Source organism: Protopterus annectens, chromosome 2.part0, assembly GCF_019279795.1.
Source record: "Protopterus annectens isolate FY-2018-M chromosome 2.part0, PAN1.0, whole genome shotgun sequence".
Lineage (NCBI taxonomy): Eukaryota > Metazoa > Chordata > Ceratodontiformes > Protopteridae > Protopterus > Protopterus annectens.
Genome location: NC_056728.1, coordinates 1666429152 through 1666444045, shown reverse-complemented (window position 1 = coordinate 1666444045; position 14894 = coordinate 1666429152).

Genomic DNA, 14894 nt, shown 5'->3' with positions numbered 1-14894 from the left:
TCTAAACCAAATGACTGCCCTGCCCCCAACTCAATCCTGCAAACATATACCCCCAGAAGAACACTAAGATCTTCCTGTAAACACATGCTTACTGTAACTAAACCCAACAAAAGAGCAGGACAATATCTATTCTCCCATACCATAGCTAGGCTATGGAATAACCTTCCATCAGAAATAACCCAAATTGACCACCCAAAAACTTTTAAAGTAGCCGTAAAAACACATTAAACAATCCATCCTGCACCTGCCTCAGGAGCAAACCACCTTAAACAGTACATTTCACCAAACACTAAGATGACAAAACTTTGCAAAACCCAGTCTTCACATTTTACTAGTGTATTCTTACTATACAGGATACTATAATCTTACCAAAGGAAGCAATGTTTCTTAGTCCATGCTTTTTCTATTGATGTAACATTACAACCTATTGTAAGGACTTTTTTCTAGTTTCAGTTTAATGTAAATTGTAATGTTTTTCTCCTTGTTATATCTGTAATACTTTTAAATTGTATTTTAAATATTGTCTTTCTTTGTATTGCTTGTGGAGCTTTTCTTTCCGGGCCTCCACTGAAAATGGGTCTCTGACCCAGAGGACTTTCCCGGTCAACAAATGTTAATAAATAAATAAATAAATAAATTTTCTTACTGCCTTGGACAAATGCTGGTTGAAGGCTAGGTTACTATCTACATGAATTTCCAGATCCCTGACTAGTGAATCAATTTTTAAGGGTATTTTATTGATGATGTATTTACCCAAGGTGACAGACTTTTCAAAAGGTGGGATAATACATTTCTTGGTACTGAGTTTTAAGCCATGACTTTGGCACCAAGTGTTTGTCTGTGTCAGACCTTCCTGAAGGTGTTATTATCTCGGGCAGATTCGGTGACTGCTCTCTGTAATCATCTGTGTACTTCGTTAGCCTGAGGCCTTTGACATTGGCTTTGACATCTGAGAAGCAGGTGCCAAAAAAGAGTGGGCCAAGCACAGAGCCCTGGGGGACACCACTAGTGACCTGCCTCTTTATGGAGATGGCCTCACTGATTCTAACCTCCTTGGTTGTATCAGTGAGCCAGCTCGATATCCAGCATGGTATAAAAGGGGTTTATACTTACTTCCTTAAGTTTGTTGACGCTGCCCGAGTGGGGTATTTTATCAAATGCCTTAGACAGATCTACTTAGGCAGTATGCACCATTTTTCTCCTCATTTATTGCCTCAGTGACATTTTCAAAGAAGTTCACCAGATTCAGTGAGTGTGACCATCCTTTGACAAAGCAAAACTGGGATGGATCCAGTGTCTGGAGGTTTCCTATGTCTTTGCTGATAATTTCTATGATAATTTGTTCCATGGCTTTGCAGTTAAGACTAATCAGACTAATGGGTCTGTAGTGTCCATGATCTATTGAAGGTCCTCCTTTATGAAGGGGATGGCTATCACAGTCCCCCATTCATGTAGCACAAAGCCTGTTTTAAGGCTAAAGTTAAATAATGTCTCCAGTGGTCTTGATAAGGCCCATTTTAGACTGTTTAGGAGGCATCCTGAGATGTTATCAGGGCTCATTGAGGTCATGCTCTTGGCTTTAGTGAGTGGAACCAGTACTAGTAGTTCCCTAGTTATAGTTGGAGGGGTTATGTTTGAGGCTACTTTCTGGGGAATGGTTGGGATGAGAGGAGAATAAAGTTGGAACTGAATTTGTCCACTAATAGGTTCACTATATCAACAGGCTCGGTGAATGTGGCACCATTAACTACCAGTTCAGCACATTGTTGTGTGCTGCCATCGAGATTTCTGACATAGCTGTAGAAAGCCTTATGGTTATCTTGGAGCAGCTAGTCTATCTTAACCTCAGAACTGGCTTTTCTTGACCTAATTAGCCCTCTTAATTGCTTGTTTAGTTTAATGAGAGAGTTTTTATAATTATGGGAATTACCTTTCCTGATTTTTGTTATACTGTTTTTTTAACTTTTTGTTGCATAGCCTGTTTAATTTGGGATGCCACCAGGGTGGTTTGTTTCTGGAGTTACTCCTGGGCTTACTTCTGGTAGGTATAACAGCCACTATATAACCACTGACATGGCTGTACAGAGTTTCTTAGAACTATTCAGCATAGGCTGCTGTGTTCTCGGGGTTTGGAGGGGCACTGAATTTTGACAAACCATCACTTAATAAAAGGCAATTTGCCTTAGAATAGTTCCTCAATTTTACTGACTTTAATGCAATTATGGCATGAGCAGATGGGTGTTGGGTATCCCTTATAGGTTCATAGGTAGTTACAAGGCATGCAGTCCAAGAGACTATTAAGGAGCCTAACCCAAATTCCCAGTTACCCCAAAGAACTGTCTGGCTGAGCAACTTGCACTGAATGAAGGGTGTCCGATGACCATCTTCTTTATCTTTCAGTCACTGCCTTGAAACCTGATGGAGTTTCTTTGTGTTATCTGCTGAGCCACTTTCAAGAGGCTGGTAGGATTTCTCTGCTGCCTTGTTTTTTTGCCATTGCAACTGCTCTCTTAGCTTCCTTGTTAGGCACCCAGTATTTCTTCTAAACCTGATCCATCATTTCTAGCTTCCACTTTTTCTGCACTCCTTCTTTCTTTTGATAACTTCATCAACATCAGCTTTCCTTATGTACCTTATTTCCATGCCTGGGTTAAATGCATATCTGTTATATAGTCTTCACATGTGCTGTTTTGAGATGTTGCCATTCTTCTTCAACTCCACGTGTTGCCTTTAGTTCCTGAGGTGCTAGAATTCTGAGTTTTTCCTTCAGCTGTTGTGCTTTTACTCCAGTCATTTTCCAGGTCTTCACCCTAGTCTCTGTTGACCTGATAGCCTTCTCTGACTCCTGCTTGCAGCTGATTGTGGCCACCAGTGGTTTATGTTGTGGGCCAGCAGTTTCAATGGAGATGATTTTGCACTCTGTGATTCTACCCTGATGCTCTTTCCTTACTAGGAGGATGTCTACCTCAGCTGCATGTTGACCACTCTTGTATGTGATCTTGTGACTGTCTTGGTGAATCATGTGCTGGTCACCATCAAGTCATTTACAGAAAGAAGTCTAGAATAGCCTGTCCATTAATATTCCTTTTGCCACACCCATGCGGACCCAGGCAGTCCTCATATCCTGTTCTGTCTGTCCCGACATGTACATTCAGGTCTCCCATTATCAATGCCAACTTATGTTGTCCTGCAACTGCCACCTGAATGCACTTGTTTCCTCTCCATCATGACTCTGCTGTGGTGCTCAGGCTGAGATTATGAATACTACTGTATCTTTACAATGGAGTCTAACTGTCATGAATATATGACTAATTCTGATGCCACCTCTCACTATCTTCAGAAGACACTTCCTCACCATAACTCCCACACCATTTCTAGTATACCCTCCCCTGAGTAGCAGATGCTGGATCCCAAGTCAAATGGCTTTGCTGCACTGCCCTTCCATCTTGTCTACTAGATGCACAAGATGTCTAGTCTCATTCTAAATACCTTGTCATCCACTTTCAAGCTACATCCTGTTAGTGAATCTATATTCCGTATAGCAATCCTTAGTTCATTTTTGGCAGTTTGTTTTTATACATCAAGTGGCTTTCAGTATAGGCTAATTCAAATCTTCTTGTTTCCTTACTGTTCAAAATACTTAAACATGGCATCCCCTTTCTCTCTCTCTCTTCTCCAAACTTTTTACTGCCATTCCAACTTACACCTTAATAAGCCAAGCCAGATCTGGTCCTTCCCTACAAACTCCTTCTTTCACACTGCTCAACTCTACTAGCCTTTGCTTATCTGTACTGCCCCAGAATTATGGCTATCACTTCCTTCTGATTTAATTGATCACACAAAGTACTCCCTGTTCAGGCCACATTTCAAATACTTACTAAAAAGTTTGAATGCAACTGTCTGTCTAAAGGATATGTCACATAAACTGTCATCTCTAATCCTACTATTTGCTTGCCCAAAGAAAATGTATGTTTTCCTTTATTTCATAACTGCAGAACATCTGAAAGACTACCCCAAATACTTCAGCCGTTAGCCAAAATAAAAAAAAAAAGATCCTCAACTTGAAAGGAATGCTACCACACATTGTCCACATCTTATAGATGAAAACTTATTTTCTTCTCCAAAATACCGTTCAGGCAGTTGTCTTCCAAACCATGCCAGCTAAAGTCAAGCAGGTGTAGTATTAAGAGGACAATGTAGTCATTTCCAATAAAGATTATACACTATTAGAACCGAAAAATGTTTTGATTATCATGCCCAACAAAATACCTAAACTAACCGCCAAACTTGCTATGGCTTGTGAACTTCTGTTATAAAACCAGAATATTTTCTTAGCTATTTGGTTCTGCTCTAACCCTAAGTCAATTTTTATGTATTATGAAAGAACAGTTTTGGTCAGTTTTGTGAATTATGACAAAGCTGCCTGATGCAAAAAAAAAAAAAAAAAAAAACAAGAAAAAAAAAACAATTAAGTGAAGTAAGCCCTTTTGAGTACAGCTGAAACAAAACAACACTCAGAGTTGCATAATTAATGTTCACAAACCGGCAGCAGATCATTCTGAATCTGCTTTCTTGTGCCATTTCCAGCAAGCATAAGAATTGCTACCGCAGAGGAAGCTTGCCTACTTTGTCACTGTCATAACAAATTGCAAAAAAAAAAAAAAAAAAAGGCATGCCACTTAACTGTTCATCAGTAATCAGGGACAGGTGCAAAAAAAATAAGGGGACCTGGGATAAGCTTTTGCAGCTGTTTAAATTGAGTAGCCATTCTAAAATTCCTTTGCAGGAGGAAAGTCGTGTTCCTGATTATGTACCAGGTGATCAGCATCTGATTAGTGTCCAACAAACAGAGGTGCCAGCTGGGAGGAATGGTTATAAGCAGCAAACACCACAGCTCCCCCTATTTGGGAGAAATAAACTCTGCAACAAGAGGTCCATTTGGTGGAGAAGACTTCAGACTGTTGTTCTCTCAGTAGGGATGGGGAGGGGGGCACAAGACTGCCAAGAAGTGCATGCATTCTAAATTAGCATATGGATCTTTAGAAGCGTTCAGTCACAAAAAGCACTGTGCTGTATAATCTGGAAATAGGGAAGTATTAAGAGCATCCAAAGACATTTCACCAAAGTACATAACTCTCTGGATTGCCAGCTGGATCACAGCTAGGATCCAGGAAGTCAGGATTGGTGATACCACCTCCACTAAGAGACCAGTCACCAGCGGGTTACTGCAGGGCTCCATGCTGGGGCTGCTCCTATTTGGCATCTACTTTTCAGAGGTAAAGGTGAATGTTGAGTGCCTTTGGATGGCAAAGTCTGTAGATGACTGCAAACTGGGAGCTATCGTAGATTCTCCCCATGAAACAAACATCTTACAAGAGACAAACAAATGACTGGTGCCAAAGTCACAGACTAAAGCTCAGTGTCAAGAAATGTATTATAGTGCCTTTTCAGAAAATGCCACTCAGGCTAATTACTCCATCAATAAGACACCCCCAGGAGTTGACCCAGTAGTTAGGGATCTGGAAACATATGTAGACAGCAATCAGGCCTCTGATCAACATTTAGTCAAAATATTAAGAAAATCATTCTGTGTCAACCAATGTATAAGTAAGGCCATGGCACCCAGGTCAAAGGAAGTCACACTGCTACTTTATTTGGTCCTTATCATTGAGTATAATGCCCCTTCGAAATGCTCCTGACCAAACATATGCAGGAGTTGGAATGCACACAATGGTTCCTTACCAGGAGAATCCAATGTATAAACACAATGTTAAGTTGTCAATCTCGCCTTCATTCTTGCTGGATGGGTTCGGAGCCGAACCTTGGCTCCGACTTTGCCTAATACTAAAGCTCGAGAGCTATTTTTACCGGCTCGAGGCTAACCTATGTCCCATAATGCTAGGCGTCATATACCCAGATCTCGTTTGCCGCTTCAGCTACGAGGTTGCATTTTTCACCGGCTCCAGGTCGTATATTATTATTAATAGCTTTATAGATAGTTTTTCTGTCAGATTTTTTTCCTATTTTACCTTTTTAGTGTTAGTGAAGTTAGTGACTAGTTTTCCCCCCCTTTAGTTGCTAACCCCCCCCCTTTTCTCCACCCTTAAGGTGGTTGGGCCTCTGACCCTCCCCCTTAGTAGTACAGTTTTCCCTTAGTTGTTCTGTGTGTGTGTGGAATTCTGTCCCTCTGTTTAGTGGTAGTTTCCCTTTTTCTGCTTATTGTAATTTTTTATTATATATTAGTGTATTTTTACATTAGTATGTCTAAAGATACTAAGGTATCGGATTTCAAGAAGTGTGACTCGTGCTGTCAGAAGATGTCTCTGACAGACGGTCACACTTCTTGTGTGTATTGTTTGGGCCCTCTGCACCTGCAGGACTCTTGTTCAATCTGCCATGCTTTTAGCCCTAGAGTCCTGCAGGAGTGCAGAAATAAACTCATTCTTAGAGGCTTGTTAAAGCCTGAAGGTTCTCCGGCTAAGACCATGACTGGAAAACCTCCAAAGCCCGCCAAATCGTCGGCTCCATGTTCAGAGCCGGCTCCAAGCGGTTCTCTTGCTGCCTCATCGGTAGACCTCAGTCGATTCCGACTTTAGTGTCAGAGCCGTCCCCGAGCAGAAAGCGCTCCAGGTCTCCGTCTCTCGAGTCGGTTAGATCGGCTCCGAAGTCTCCTCTGTTGTCGGAGTGGAGCCATAGATCTCATTCCTCTAGGTCTTTCAGGCTTTCGGACCATGACCTCGAGAGGGTAGTCAGCCGGCTTTTGAAGTCACAGGCACTGGCCCAGTTGCTACATAGCCCGTCTCAACAGACAGGGGCTACCCCTACACCCGCTCAAGTTCCTCCTCCGACTACTCTGCTCAGTTCGGAGCCGGAGGTCATCGAGGTGAGTACTGTGGGGGCGTCGGAACCGATCCCTCTTTTGTCGGTTCCTTCGTCGGCTCTGATCCCGTCCTTGGCACCGTCCTTGGAGGGATCTGGGCGCCGAGACTCCCTGGTTGGCTCCGAGGGGGCGAGTGGCATCGGACCCTTGTCCGACCCCGCTCTCCCTCTCGGAGCCTCGGCGCAGGTGAGTTTGGCCCTGACATCGGCCTTGGAGCCGTCCCTCTCGGTGCCGGGGGGAGCTCTCATCTCCTCGGAGTTGGGTCCTTCTTCCCTGTCTGACAGGGGTGCCTTTGAGGTCATGAGGACCGTGCTGGCTCCAAATACCAGTGCCACGGTCAGCCTCCTCGGCCCCTCCCTCTACGGTGCCTGCCTTGGCCCTTGCCTACCCTCCCGACCCCAAGCGAGGAGAACCAACACTCCAGGCTGCCCCATTGGGCCTTTCTTCCTCTTCTGAGGCCTCCCCTGATCCTTCGGGGGAGCCCCCTCAGAAGAGGACATGTAAGAGGAAACATGTTGACTCTCCTGAGTCAGTGACATCTGACACCGACCTGGATGATTCGGAGGGGTCCCCAAGGTCCCCCTCTGAGGATGTCTCCTTTTCTGACATCTTAGAGATCCTCAAACAGAGGGGGAAGTGGTCTGTCCTTAACCCATCCGAGGACGAGTCGGTGTACCTGGATGTGTTCGGTTCTCGCCCTTCCACCTCCTGGGTGACCCCGCCTTTCGACCCACTTATGGAGGTGGTGGCTTGGAAGGCATGGACGGCTCAGGATACTATGGAACCAACTCCCCAGAGGCCCACTAAATTTATTACTGCCCTGACAGACAAACAGTTTCTCTCTAAGGGTGTCCCCGTGGATGCCATGGTGGTGGTGGCAGCCACTAAGAAGGAGTTGGCTGACCCTTCAGTACCTGTCCATCCTCCTAATAAGGAATCTAGGACTATGGATAAGTACGGCAAGCGGATGTTTTCTTCAGCAACCTTTGCCATGCAGTCGCTGAACTATTTATGCCATTTCACCCGACTTCAGAGAGACCTTCTCAAGGAACTGGGTGAAACATTGCAGGACCCAGCAGCTGTGGGGTCTCAGGAAAAGATCAACTCCCAGCTGGGAACCCTGAACTCTATTGTTAACTCTTCCATGCGGCTCATCTCTTATGCAGCCGATGGAGCGAGTAGAGCCGCAGGTACAAGTGTTGCTCTAAGGAGACACGCCTGGATGCGGCTCTGCAATTTTGCTGACCCCTTCAAGGCATTTTTCACTAACACCCCCTTTGATGGTTCTGCTCTTTTTGGACCTCAGGTGAAGGATACCTTAAACAGGTGCGAACAAGAAGGCAAGACTCTCTCTGCCGTGGGAGTCTGTTTTTCCGCCCCTTCCAGACCATATCCTAAGGGTCAAAAGGGCGGGAAAATGTGGTTCCGCAAACCTCAAGGAGTTCTGCCGGACGCACATGGTGAGCTTCCCTCCAGAGGCAGAGGGGGGAACACCAACAGACGCCGCCCTAGGGGCAGGGGGGGTCCGCAGAATCAAGGTAGCAGAGAATCATTCTCTGACAAACCCTTTCAGCACCCCTGAGGAGCTGCCCGACTGTCCACCTTTGGAGGCAGTCGGGGGGAAAACTTTCGCTGTACCCAAAACCTGGCGCTCTCTTACTCAAGACAGATGGGTACGGTCGATCATATCCGAGGGTTACAAAATCCCCTTTATCCACACCCCTTATCAACCAAATGGGCCTCTTCCAGATGTTCCACCCGGTCTGAGAGACCAAGCAGCACTAGAAATTTCAAAGCTGCTTTTAAAAAGAGCCATCCAGCCAGTCCCAGCAGACCAACAAAGGTCCGGAATCTACTCCAAATTCTTTTTGGTACCAAAAAAGACAGGGGACTGGAGACCTATTTTGGATCTCAGCAGACTGAACAAATCAGTTCAAAGAACAAAATTCCGGATGGTCACGCTACAGTCCATTCTTCCCTTTTTGGGTCAGGACAATTGGATGTGCTCTATAGACCTTCAGGATACATACTACCATATCAAAATGAACAGGCACTACAGGAGGTTTCTCTGCTTCCAGCTGGGAGCCAGTCATTATCAATTCAGAGCTCTGCCCTTTGGCCTCACCACAGCCCCCAGGGTGTTTACCAAATGCATGGCAGTGGTTGCGGCTCACCTGAGACGTCGAGGATTCCAGGTTTTTCCATATTTGGACGACTGGCTCCTTACTGCCACCACCAGGCACCAGTTACTTCAAGCCAGGGATTACGCTGTACAAACGTGCAAAGCGCTAGGCATCTCCATAAATTTCGAAAAGTCTGCCTTGTCGCCTTGTCAGCATATTACCTTCATAGGCGCCATGTTAAACACGGTGGAGTTGTCAGCAAAACTACCTACACAAAGAGTGTTAGACATTCGCAGTCATGTTCAAATCCTACTACAGGAGGACAGAATCCAAGCCAGGCTTGTACTGAAAACGCTGGGTCTAATGGCTACAACAATCACCTTACTCCCCCTAGCTCACTTTCATATGTGGATACCACAGTGGATGCTTTTTTCCCAATGGTCCTTTCAGCAGCGTCCCATGTCGCACAATATTCTCATCACTCGATCATGCAAACGACACCTAGCTTGGTGGATGGTCTCACCTCAGGTGCTTCAAGGCAGACTGGTTGTTCTTCCCCCTCCGGTTGCCACCATGACAATGGATGCCTCCCTGATTGGGTGGGGGGGGGGCATTTTCAGGGCAGGACAGTCCAGGGCACATGGCAACCATTCGAGTGCCACTTGCACATCAATGTCTTGGAGATGAGAGCGGTGCTGTTGGCGTTGCAGGCCCTCCAGAACTCTCTTTCCACCGGGACAATTGCGATTCAGACAGACAATATGTCCGTAGTATGGTACATCAACAAACAGGGCGGAACCAGGTCCTATCCTCTTTGTCGGGAAGCGCTCAGACTCTGGCAATGGGCGATCTCTTCTCACCGGTTTCTGGTAGCAAAACACATTCCCGGAAAGTCCAATGTCATAGCAGACAGGCTGAGCAGGGACATTCTCATGCCCTATGAGTGGTCTCTCAACCAACTAGTAGTGGATCAAATATTCAGAAGGTGGGGTCAGCCTTGCTGCGACCTTTTTGCAACCCTGCAAAACAGCAAGTGTCAGGACTTCTTCACCCTCTTTCCTCTTCCGGGCCTCTCTCCTAGAGACGCTCTAGCCCACGATTGGCCTCGGGGTCTCCTTTATGCTTTCCCCCTTTTTCCCTTAATCACTCAGTTAGTCCAGAAAGCAACTGCCTTGAGATCCAGGATGATCCTCATTGCCCCTTACTGGCCCCGACAAGTCTGGTTTCTGTTCCTACAACGTCACCTACTGGAGCAGCCCTGGCATCTGGACCCAGTGCCAGACCTTCTGACCCATCAATCGGGCAGGCTGCACCAATCCCTTTCGTCTCTCAACCTCACAGCTTGGTTGCTCCACTTCCAACCCTAGCCAGGCTTCCCTTAATTTCTCAGTCAGTGCGTGAGATTATCCTTGCCTCTCACAAGTCTAACACCAGAAGGATGTATGCTAGTAAATGGAAACGTTTCTCTATTTGGGCAAGGAAAAATCAAGTCGACCCCTTCACTGCTCCTGTCCAAACAGTTCTAGATTTTTTAGCAGAACTTTTTCAGAAAGGCTCCTCTTCAGCCACTATCAGAGTCCAGCTGGCAGCTATTGCAAATTTCCACATTGGCTTGTCAGAATCCAGCATTATGTCCCACAAGCACTGCAAAGCTTTTCTGAAGGGTACCCTATTACTTAGGCCCCCAGTCAAAGACCCTCCTCCACTGTGGGATCTAAATTTGGTACTGTCATCATTAATTCTGCCTGCTTTTGAGCCTGCTGCCTCCTGCTCATTAAAACTGCTCTTCTGGAAAACACTTTTCCTGGTAGCTATTACCTCAGCGAGAAGGGTTTCAGAACTACAAGCACTATCTGTGCGCCTCCCTTATCTTGTTTTTCACAAAGATAGAATGACTCTTAGGACTAATCCATCCTTTTTACCTAAGGTTCTATCTGAAAAAAATCTCAATCAGACCATTGATCTCCCAGTTTTCTTTCCAAATTACACTGACAGAGCTGAAAGAAGATTACATTGCTTGGACGTTCACCGGCAGCTATGCTTCTATCTGGATAGAACTAAACTAACGAGAAAATCAGAGCAACTCTTCTTATCTTACGCGGAAGGGAAGCAAGACCTTCCAGTTTCTAATGTGACCTTGTCCAGATGGTTGACCTCTCTTATCACTTTAATATATCAATTGAGACATAAGAAGCTCCCTACCAAACCTAGGGCTCATTCAACTAGAGCATTAGCTTCCCCAGTTGCTTTTCAAGCGAGGTTACCTATGGATTCTATTTGTGCAGTGGCCACATGGGCCTCCCCTCATACCTTTATTTCTCATTACAAACTGGATATTGCCTCCAGAAATTGTGCTGATTTTGGTTCCACTGTACTCAAGAGTCTGTTCCATTGAAACACCCAGGACTAAAGTGCTAGGGACGCTGTCCCATCCAGCAAGAATGAAGGCGAGATTGACAACTTAACATTAAGAAGTTATGTACTCATCATAACGTTCCATGTTAGTTGTCTTCTTCTCGCCTTCTTTCTTGCGTCCCACCCTCCATCCCCCTAGCCTGGAAAGACCTAGAGTATTGGGTGAGACATTCTTTGTCACCAGGATTACCCCTTCACCTAGAGCTTTTGTCCCCTTTTTGGTAGCCCTGGTGAAAGACAGGCTGTGGGGCTCATAGTTGTATAGAGTTTATAGATTTATCCTTTCTTGTGGTGGGACATGTTTTTGTCCATAGTGTTAGCTATCAAACAAGATCTGGGTATATGACGCCTAGCATTATGGGACATAGTTAGCCTCGAGCCAGTAAAAATAGCTCTCAAGCTTTAGTATTAGGCCGAGTCAGAGCCAAGGTTCGGCTCCAAACCCATCCAGCAAGACAGAAGGCGAGAAGAAGACAACTAACATGGAATGTTATGGTGAGTACATAACTTCTTATTATCCGATATGGATTGTTTTAAAGTCTTATCTCTATACTTTGTCTTATACAGGTTACTGAGAGGCGATCTATGCCTGGCATACAAGGCATCCTAGGATCCAGCTCTGATGGACCTTTTGCACATCTGCAAAGTGGATAGCATCAGAACAACTAAATCCAAGTATTTAAATTTTGCTTGTGACATACATAAGACATGTTAACGAGAGAGGTATGTGTCTCAGAGGATCCCCATGCTATGGAACAGTCTCCCCATCCATGTGAAGCAGGGTCCATCCCTAACCCTTTTTAAACATAACCTTGACTAATGGATGGAAAATTGGAAATTCACCTTGGGTCTAGCCCTCATGTCTCTGACAGACAGAGGCAGACAGTAATGCCAAAACTAACATACCCTCAGATAACCTCTAGAAACTTCCTAACTAACTTACCCCTCTTAATAAACGCCCATGATAAGTAGGGACCCAATTTGGTTGGATTGCATGGCTAGGCTTATAAAGGCCCTGTTCATCGTTATCCTAGAATATAACTGTGAACCTAACTCCCACTGGATGACTGACAGCCATGATCTCTGGATCTTACCTCCATTTCCCTTTTCCATCTTCCCTAGGACATGAGAGTTGGAACAAATAGATCAAAAGGTCAAGGAGCCTGACTAACATCTGGGGCAGGGGACCAAATAATTATTTAAATAATATGTGCAGTGGCCCGTCTGTATGCATATGGTGGGGATGAAGGGTTATACATGAGGAGTATAAGAGAACAAACATTTGGTATTTGTAAGAAAAAAGAGAACAGATAGTGCTGACACCAAAAGCTCAGAGCTGGCATGCTGTAACAGTACATTAGCATGTGTTTACATTAAAATTTATATCGGCACATACACATCTTTGTAGTGTCTTTGCTCAAACTAGTATTACTACCTTCTCAAATTCCCAAAGTAGGACATTTATTTTTACAAAAAACATGACATTTTGCAGGACAAACCTCATTCACATGAAGTATAATGTACCAGATGTCACTTTGTTCCAAAATATGCATTCACTATTGTAGCATTTTAGTTGTTCATATTGATTCATATCGTACCAAGTTACTTCAGACACAGTGACTGATGTCTGTCGCAACTTTAGAAGAAAGTAAGAAAATACTTCTTCATTATCAACCACCTTTTTACCATTTTATACATGGGGTTGGGGTGTCATGTCAACTGTCACTATCTGTCTCCATTCAGTGTCAATTTCCTACTTTCTTGGGGACTTGGGCGCTCACGCCTGACTGTCACATGTCTTTTCTCACAAAATTCATCTACCTCTTTGCTGGGCGCCCTCTTCTCCTTTTGCTTTTTTCCTGTCTATTCCAATTCTTTTCACCAGATTCTCTTCTGCTTTTTTGTATATGTGCCAAACCACCATAATCTGTTCTCTGACATTTTCTGCAGTTGCAGCTACTCTGGCTTCTAATTTGATGTCCTCATTTCTTTTACCTGTCCCACAGTGTGCATCAGAAGGAAAATACTTTTTGCTCTAAAATATCACAACATTTGTAATTTTTAAGGGCAGAATTTTCCAAATAAGAACTTTCCTGCAAAAAGAGGAACGGATAGTAACTCCAGCTCAGGCAGCAAGACAGCAAGTAAAATAAACCACCCTACAGAGCCCTCTGAGCTCATACACATATTTAAATATAAGATTAGCACTCATTTTCACAAGTACTTAAATATAACATTGAAATAATAACATGCAGGGAAGAATGCACTCTATGACATACTTGGTATTAGTCCCTTGCCTTCTGCATTTCTGCTGATAAAAGAGTCTTATCGTTTTTTCATTCTTCTCCAAATTAAGTCTTGTATCCTGAGAAACATATTTTAGTAAGCTGGAAATCTGATAGAACTTCAGTCACGTTTTTACTCTTTTACTCTCATTCAGTGTTACCACACTACAAGCAGGCCTACCAATTTCACTGGACTTTCACAGCATTGTCTGCAGGCATTCAGTTTTTCACAGTTCACTCACACGTCTGCGGTGGTGCAGCGGTAGCGTTGTTGCCTCACAGCAAGAGGTTCTCCTGTTCAGTTCTCGGCTGGAGTGCCTTCTGTGTGGAGTCTGCATGTCCTCCCCACGGTTGAGTGGCCTCCGAAAGACATGTGTGAATGGGCGTGCCTTTGTTGAAGGTTGGGCGGCGGGCTGGCAACTCGGCACCATAAAAATCTACTGCTAATCATTAGCGGACTGGAGTTCCGCTGTGGCGACCCCTAACCGGGAAAAGCCGGAAAAACAAACAACAATTCACACATCCAAAGTGTTCAATATCTGTGTTTTCAAAATTCTATAGGCAACAGTGACAGGGTACATTTAGTTAGGGGTTGTTTTGCAGTCATGAATAGCTTAAACACACTGTAGCTTTAGTGTGCTGCTGTGTTGCATGCTCTCTGGTGCCCCTTTCCTTATTTAGCACTAGTTGAAATATTTGTCATATTAATGTATCATTTGTTGGCTGGGTGTATCCATTTATCTACAGACTTGGGCAAAAACATTTGAAGTATTATTTCAGAAATATACCTAGCAACTGTCCCTGATTTTGACTGAAACTTTACCTCTCTCCCTCTTAGTCCCTCCTAAAACTGGTGACTTTTGAAGGAAAAATGGTGAATTACACTTAATAAATACTGCCAATAATTAAGAGTTATGGACTTCTTTTACTTCAGAAAATGTAAATTAATTCACATTGTCAATGTCTTAAGTTAATAGTACTAATATTTTAAACGTGTCCCTGATTGTCCTTGATTTTTTCTGGATTTATCCCTGATTCTGTTGAAATTTGTCCCCGACTGGTTGAAAGCTATGTTAATATACAGAAGAGAGCTAACACAAGGTACAAATAAATACCTTCCAAATCCATACGCTCAGTACAAAGTGCAAACATTGCATTATTGTGAAGCTTCATTTTACCAGCACCAGGATG